General features: G+C 34.6%; 1 long non-coding RNA gene across 1 annotated transcript; it reads right to left on the bottom strand.

Annotated features, from left to right (window-relative positions):
• Positions 1–2,714: 2,714 nt before the first annotated feature.
• Positions 2,715–5,655, bottom strand: LOC138710087 (uncharacterized). The gene is made up of 3 exons (XR_011335054.1): positions 5,421–5,655; positions 4,286–4,425; positions 2,715–2,853 (listed from the first exon to the last, which is right to left on the bottom strand). It is a non-coding gene; the product is annotated as an uncharacterized lncRNA (long non-coding RNA).
• Positions 5,656–7,501: the final 1,846 nt, after the last annotated feature.

Below are 7,501 nucleotides of genomic sequence, written 5' to 3'. Positions count from 1 at the left end.
GGTATCGATCAAATTCCAGCAGAATTAATACAAGAGGGTGGAAGTGCATTATATAGCGAAATTTATAAACTTGTACTTGCTATTTGGGAAAAGGAAATTGCACCAGAACAATGGAAGGAGTCCATAATTGTACTTATTTTTAAAAAGGGGGACAAAACCAACTGTGGTAACTTTCGAGGAATATCACTTTTGCTGACGTCGTACAAAATTTTGTCCAATATTCTTTTGAGGAGATTAACTCCGTACGTAGATGAAATTATTGGGGATCATCAGTGCGGTTTTCGCCGTAATAGATCGACTATTGATCAGATTTTTTGTATTCGGCAGATAATGGAGAAAAAATGGGAGTATAAGGGTACAGTACATCAGTTATTCATAGATTTCAAAAAGGCATATGACTCGGTTAAGAGGGAAGTATTATATGATATTCTTATTGAATTTGGTATTCCCAAGAAACTAGTTCGATTAATTAAAATGTGTCTCAGTGAAACATACAGCAGAGTCCGTATAGGTCAGTTTCTATCTGATCCTTTTCCAATTCACTGCGGGCTAAAGCAGGGAGATGCACTATCACCTTTACTTTTTAACTTCGCTTTAGAATATGCCATTAGGAAAGTTCAGGATAACAGGCAGGGTTTGGAATTGAACGGGCTACATCAGCTTCTTGTCTATGCAGATGACGTGAATATGTTAGGATAAAATACACAAACGGTTAGGGAAAACACGGAAATTTTACTTGAAGCAAGTAAAGCGATCGGTTTGGAAGTAAATCCCGAAAAGACAAAGTATATGATTATGTCTCGTGACGGGAATATTGTACGAAATGGAAATATAAATATTGGAGATTTATCCTTCGAAGAGGTGGAAAAATTCAAATATCTTGGAGCAACAGTAACAAACGTAAATGACACTCGGGAGGAAATTAAACGCAGAATAAATATGGGAAATGCGTGTTATTATTCGGTTGAGAAGCTCTTATCATCCAGTCTGCTGTCCAGAAATCTGAAAGTTAGAATTTATAAAACAGTTATATTACCGGTTCTTCTATGTGGCTGTGAAACTTGGACTCTCACTCTGAGAGAGGAACATAGGTTAAGGGTGTTTGAGAATAAGGTGCTTAGGAAAATATTTGGGGCTAAGCGGGATGAAGTTACAGGAGAATGAAGAAAGTTACACAACACAGAACTGCACGCATTGTATTCTTTACCTGACATAATTAGGAACTTGAAATCCAGACGTTTGAGATGGGCAGGGCATGTAGCACGTATGGGCGAATCCAGAAATGCATATAGAGTGTTAGTTGGGAGACCGGAGGGAAAAAGACCTTTAGGGAGGCCGAGACGTAGATGGGAGGATAATATTAAAATGGATTTGAGGGAGGTGGGGTATGATGATAGAGACTGGCTTAATCTTGCACAGGATAGGGACCGATGGCGGGCTTATGTGAGGGCGGCAATGAACCTTCGGGTTCCTTAAAAGCCATTTGTAAGTATGCCGAAATGTAGTAATTATACACCTGGTAGCAGTCCTTTAATGCATGTAATTAAAGTACACCTATTCATTAAAGTTCAGGTTTTCGATTATTCTCGGATATGCAATCGAAAGACAACTAGCAAAACGTCACGCAGGCTGGAAATCCAATACTGTCGCAGAAGATTATGTTCTGTTCCTATAATATTCAAATAAATTCAATTTGTCATCTCGTTTTTCAATGTCTAAATCAATTTCAAGGTTATATCAAGGTTAATGTTTATTTTACTTTCTAGATTATATCAAGGTCAATGACATTTGTTTCTCGGAAAAATCAATACTTTCGTGTCTGCGCACATCTCACAATTTACGAGATTGCACAAGGTCAGTTCGCTCCCCAGTCACATAAGAACAACATGAATACTTATGAATAATTTCAAGTTAGAAATATGGTCCAGCATAAAATGTCGTATGAAACTTGCCTATAATGGTAATTAAGACGCTCGTATGAAAATTATGAAACTCGCTTGCGCTCGTTTCATAAACATCCTCGCGTCTTAATTACTATCATTATAGGCTCGTTGCATGATGTACTATTTTGATTTATGGAACCAAATAATAAACATCTGATCTCTCTGAGTATTAGCTAATAATATCTCTCAGTTCATTAATGCCGTGGGCTTTAAATAGAGCTAACTAAGAGGGATATGATAAAACAAGTTATCATAATATATTTGAAGTATCTAAATAAAGTAATACAGAAACAAAAGAGACAAACCTGTCTAAATCACAAAAAATAAATTCAACTGGGAAAGAACATGGATTCTCAATAGAGAATGTCTTCTCAGCACACTGAGGATATGGTACGGTTGGCTCAAAGACTATAAGTGGATTACTTATTAAAAGTATTGGTTCGATGCCTTCGCCTTTCAGTAATACTATTACTTTCTCTGGATTCTGGTGCACGGTTACGATAAGATTCATTTCAAAAGTACCCTGAAACAAGGTAAGATAAGGGTTACTTTCAATTTGTAATACTTGTAAATATGTCAATTTATAAAAGTATACATCAATAACATTAAGTAAATCAGTAAAATTGAATATGATATTTGCGTCAGGTATCACAAAACATCATTTACAAACTTATAAGTCTTCATTTCTAGCTCTAAATGAAGGAATTCATATCAACTTACAGAGTGATTAGGTTGGAAGCACACTTCAAACAGAACAGGAGCGACTAATTCATTTGTATGTTGAAAGGAAAATACTTTTTGTGAGGGTTGAGCGCTCTTTCGCCCATAAATATTTGCAGCAGTATTCCTTTTAGGGCATTCCTTGACCACTGGAGCAAGAAATGCTTCCCACTGACATGAAACTGAACCCCTAGAAGATTTACATTTTCAGTTGAACTTTAAATATTTCAAGAAAAAGTTAAGCAATACATAAAATATTAAATTAATAACCAATAAAGAGGAAAAAATGAAATTCAAATAAATGTGTGACAATAAGTGTTTCAATTAACACAGTGTAATAAATCTTTCATAATACATACCAAAAATATGTATTTTCTAAACTAGAAAACATTACCTAAATTGAGAACGTAGCTGCAATAAGGGCCATAGCCCCATAGGTTCCTTTCCCGGAGAATGCATAGTCTAAATCGATTCTCCGTAGTTTTTTTGTTACCTAAAGTAACTTTGTTTCGTTGAGAAATTTTGAACAGTAATGCTGATAAACCTGCTTATTTTAATATATGTTATAGGCCCTGCACTTTTTAAAAAATTTCAACTCTATACAGGGTGTTTCCGGGCTGGTGTTACAAATTTTCGGGGATGATGGGGAAGGGCAGATGTACCAATTTGAGATAATGAACCCTGGTCCGGAAATGACTGAGTCGAAAGTTATAAGTAAAAATAGTTGTGTGGGAATAGAATTGTAATTTCGCAACAAGTGTCCTCTTTCCCTTAACCTTTGGAACAGTCGTGGAAAGATGGTATGGGACGGATGTCTCCTACGTGGGTACTTAAAATTTCTATCCCTCATACTTAAGACTCTGATCAATGATCACTTTTCTTCAATGAAATAACATTTTTTATTTTATTGTTCATATTGTAGTTGGAATCTCCTGGTAGAGGGGCAGAGAAGGCCTGACGGCCTTATCTCTGCCAGGTTAAACAAATAAATACTAAATACTAAATAAATACTAAATACTAAATTTAGAAGATATTGCTTGACCTCATCTAACAGATGGCACAATTAGCTCTTCTTTTAAATAACTTAAGATCGTTATTCCCCTGGACCCTTCAAAAGTTAAGATTTAATTTAATGTATAATTCACATTACGCAGTATCATTACCTAACTAGTTACGTAATGTGTGTGTTTAAAAAAATTTTATTAGTGATCTAAAGTCCACATAACATAATCAAAGTTGATAAAATGATTTGTGAGACATTTTACAATGATCGTATTTAGAACAAATGTGAGATACGGATATTAGAATGCATTCATTTATGCACTTTTAAAAAGTACCATAAACAAAAATTGTAACTTAGCAGGTTACTTTATTTATATACTAATATTAAAATAAATTGTGAAAGATGACTTTATATTCAATCAGTTGCAAACAGCATGTATAAACTTGCAATGTTGATCTTCCTTTGCTTTTCAAAATCAATATCTTACACTTGTATATCTTACCAAGATACTTTCCAACACGAACATTTCAATAATGCATTAAAGATAATTATGTTATTAAATGATTTTAATAAAGAAAATTTTAATAATGCATAAATGAACAAATAAAAGTAAACTCACTCATTTTGTAAGAACAATGTCATAACTTTACACTCTCCACATTTAACATTCCCAAAATTCAAATGCGTTTTTGAAACTGTAAGTCGAGGTACTGTGACAGTTGCTTGCAAGTGAATTGGAATTTTTCCTCCAAGTTTGACCTGTAATAAAACACATGCTTTTAAAAATGTATATATTATATACAACATTGTTACTAGGAGATGTGAAATACAAAATACTGTTTATGCTCGACCATGCCGAAATGTAGTAATCATACACCTGGTAGTAGCCCTTTAATGCACCTCATTAAAGTACACCTATTCGTTATAGTTCAGTTGTTCAGCCAATGAGAAATCACCATTGTACCATTATAAAACCGCAAGTATCGATTATTCTCGGATATGCAATCGAAAACAATTAGCGAAACGTCACGGAGGCTGGAAATCCAATACTGTCGCAGAGGGTTATGTTCAGTTACTATAATAATTAGCGTTAATTGTAAATAATATTCAAATAAATTCAATTTGTCATCTCGTTTTTCAATTCTAAATCAATTTCCAGGTTATATCAATATTAATATTCATGTTATTCTCTAGATTATATCAAGGTCAATGACAATCGTCCCTCGGAAAAAAATCAATACTTTCGCGTCTGCGCACATCTCACAATTTAGAAGGTCAGTTCCGCGCTTCACTTAGATAACCATAACATGAATACTTATGAATAATTTCAAGTTGGAAATATGGTCGAGCATAAAAAGTCGTATGAAACTTGCCTATAGGCCTAATGGTAATTAAGACGCTCGTATGAAAATTATGAAACTCGCTTGCGCTCGTTTCATAAACAAACATACTCGCGTCTTAATTACTACCATTATAGGCTCGTTGCATAATGTACTATTATAGGCTACTTCAGTCATATAGCGCTTGAACGTGAATCGAAGTGGTAAACATTCAGATTTATTTTGAACAATAAAGTCTCACACTACACAGAAACTAAAGATCCATATACAAAACACACCGGTAGTGACTGGACATCTTGGCTCGATCGCTCTATATTTTTTGAATAAGTTATGTATATTACTCGTATTTTTGTCAACTTGCACAATACTAATGTCATAAACTTATGTGCGAAAACTTCATGGTTAAATACTTACTTCCAAGTAGAAGACACAATTCACTTCTTGGTCCGGAGATGGGTAGAGAGCATATGTTGGACTAAATGAAACTTCAAGAACAGTTTGCGCTCCAACAGGAAAATTCACTAATCGAGGAAAGTGAACAGCGATACCCAATGACTTCAGATGATCATTCTTCACTAAATTCACATCGACGGGAACAGTTCCATAATTATGGAGAGTAGCAGAGTAGCATACTTTTGTATCCACCACCACGTATCCTAAATCTAGGGGAAGGAAAACGACATGAAAATAAAAACATTCCCAAGAAATTAGAATCTAAGTGAAATGGTATCTTTCTTTCTTTCTCTCAGTTTAACCTCTCCGTTCTAGGTGCATTTACACGACCCACGCCACCCGGGCCTTACAGGGCCGCGACCTGTCGGGAGAGGAATTACTATGGATCACATACATACTTTTTTGACCACACAAGGACATGGAGGGCCTCCCCGGATGAGGGATCAGCTCAATGTCGGGGCCACCTCCGGTACAACACAAGCATTTAAGACATTACACAGCATTCACTCACACATATGAAAGGATTAAGGGAAGGATCGCCGTCCATGGCCGGACTTTCAAGAGGTACAATCTCGGCATTTGCCTGGAAATAACTGAGGAAACCATGGAAAACCTCAGTTAGGATTGCCGGCCCCTGGGATCGAACCCCGGACCTCTCGAATGCGAGGCCAGCCCTGAAATGGTATCTTAAAAAATCAATTCTACAAGTTTTCCAATGAGTTTTAAAAGGTAGGTAGAATTCCACTGAGTTCCACTTTTCTAATAATTGAAAGGTTAAAAAAAAAAAAAAAAAAACATTCCTAGTTCAAAAAATGAAAATTTGAGATATTAAGCATATGGTGAGCGTATTATAACGGCAATCTACTGAATTAGTTGTTAGATGAAAAAAAAAAACACCATAGACCTATGTTTTAGGACTGAAAATTTTCAGTGGTTTTTCATAAAACAACCATAGTCCAAAGACTTTTTCGTGAAAACAGTCATTGTCCAACCAGGACGATGGTAACATTTACAAATATCCCATTCAGATCATCTTGAAACATTTATCCATACAATTTTAAACTGTAGTAGAATGGCAATACTGCCTCTTACGTACGCGGCAAAAACTACCTCAGAGAAAAATACTTTGACATATGAATTGTTATATTAGTTAAGGAGTCATCTTTAGATGCAGAAGGAACCCCATGGAAGAAACGTAAGCAACGGGAGAAGAAGAAGCAGGATATAATGCAGAAAAGAAGCTTAAAGGAGAGGCATACTTCAGCCGCAACTGAGTATTTCTCTTCAAACCACCATAGCTACCTCAACTTAATTATAATTCTTTACATATTGCATAATAATAATAATAATAATAATAATAATAATAATAATAATAATAATAATAATAATAATAATATTATTATTATTATTATTATTATTTATACTAACATAAGAGTTAAATCAATAATGACTATCAACATTCTAATTATGAAATTTAATAGAATATAAAAAAAAGAACTTGCAAGTATATCGTTTTCAACAAAGCGTCCTTGATTTTCAATGCACTTGGTTCTGCGTTCCACAAGCTCATATACTTATGCCTCAGAAGGTAGGTATTGTAACTATGGATGCACCTTCTTATTCATATTTTGGTCCGTGGCAAACCGACGAGCTCATAATACATTTTTCTGTGGACCAAATAGAAGGTAATTCCAGGGAGCTACGTAAGGACTACATGTAAGGTGCTTAGATATCTCGAATTTCATTTTATGAAGTATTTCAACAGTGTGTACAGAATAATTTGTTCATTGTCATGCCACAAAACATCTTTCCACAAAATAGGCTACTTTAACATTTGCTTCAAGTTTCAAGCTTCAACTTGTTGCACAGGATGTCATTTCAATAAGCTTTGATGATTTTTTTTCAGTCATAAACACTTTAATTTTTATAGAATGAGAAAATTCCAATGATGAGTATGTATGAAGTAGCTGTTCTTGTATTTTATATTTTCATCGTTACAATAATAATTAAATTAAAGCCTCTTGTTCATAGTAAATAACAAC

Source organism: Periplaneta americana, chromosome 12, assembly GCF_040183065.1.
Source record: "Periplaneta americana isolate PAMFEO1 chromosome 12, P.americana_PAMFEO1_priV1, whole genome shotgun sequence".
In the NCBI taxonomy this organism is placed as follows: Eukaryota; Metazoa; Arthropoda; class Insecta; order Blattodea; family Blattidae; genus Periplaneta; species Periplaneta americana.
This window is presented reverse-complemented; position numbering and strand designations above follow the sequence as displayed.